Source organism: Nicotiana attenuata, unplaced genomic scaffold, assembly GCF_001879085.1.
Source record: "Nicotiana attenuata strain UT unplaced genomic scaffold, NIATTr2, whole genome shotgun sequence".
NCBI lineage: Eukaryota > Viridiplantae > Streptophyta > Magnoliopsida > Solanales > Solanaceae > Nicotiana > Nicotiana attenuata.
In genome coordinates, this window is record NW_017670435.1 from 17789 (window position 1) to 19247 (window position 1459).

Genomic DNA, 1459 nt, shown 5'->3' on the forward strand with positions numbered 1-1459 from the left:
ACGACTAAAATAACTCATAATATAATCTCCTTATAATGTTAATAACCCTAGTATCACCCCAAAAGTACATGGTAAAATATTCCAACTTGTCGACTTTCGACGAAACTTATTTTCTTCAATTCGTTTAGCTTCTAAGCCTTCAAAACCCTCTTGCTACTTGGTACTAATGATCTTAAATATTTGTAACCTCCACGTTAACATGATGAACTAACTTTATAAGCTTTTAAAAGATGATTCCCTTTCTGAGCTTACATTAATTGACTTACGATGTACTCTTACGTACGAAAACACGGGGTGTAACAAAACCAATATGATAAACTAAGCAATCAAAATCAATATCCGAATAACAATAGTCATGAAAGAACCACAACCCTAGAACGTGAAGTTTAGCTCCACATAGACATGGTAGCAAAACATCAAATCATACAAAGAAACATAAAAATTACTAAGTTTGGTGGAAGAAAAGATAAAACCCGGCCTCCACGGCGGCTCTGTGTTCTTCCTTGGTCCAAAATTACTCTAAAAAAGTTCTCTCATGCATATATACCAAGTAGGGTTGGGCCCAAGCAATTATACCTTCTCCAATGTGAAAAGGACACTTTTCCCGGGTGACTAGCGCGAGCTCGCGCATCCTTCGCGCATGACTTCGCGCATATTCCTTGACATTCTGCCTCCAGCTCCTTAACTAGCGCGACTTCGCGCTAGATCTCGTTTTCCACCCTGTTTCGTTCCGAATTTGGAAAAACGTAAAACATGAAAGTTGTAGCCCTTTGAGTTAGCTTTCCAATCATATATTGTGGAGCCAAAATAGAGTTCTGCGCAAAAAGTTATATCTATTTTACTAGACAGTGCACAATATGCCTACTGGAGTCTTCGTTTGCTCTAACTATCATCCGTTGACCCCCAAACACGATCCCGGCTTAATTCCTTGAACTTTTACTCAAACTTTAAAGCCTCGAATCACTTGAATTCATTCCATAATATCTACATAGCTCGGAATCACTCGTAGAAGGCATAAAACACACCATTAGTGCAAAACGCTAGCGATTAAAGCTCAAACTCAATTAAAGTGCAATAAATTAGAGTGTAATAAACGACTAAAATATGCAATTATAGCCTATCATCAATAAACTTCACAGGATATCGATTCATCGTTAATCTGGAGATGCAAAAAAAGTAATTTTCTTTAGTTCCTTCCTTTGTCCCTCTTCTATTCTCTTTCAATCTCAAAACTTAGAAGAAAAAAATGATAGAAGGCAAGTTAAAGTTGTTGCTAAAGGCAAAGGCCATGTATAGCAGCAAGAAAAGGAAAAGGTGGCTCTGATGATGTTACACAAATTGGGGGAAAATGAAATTGGGATTTCAAAGAATAAGAACAGTCCGGTCAAAATCTCTTTTTTACCCATTGACGTCAATTACTCATGCATTTTCTGTTTATATTAGGACTCTCCATTTGATA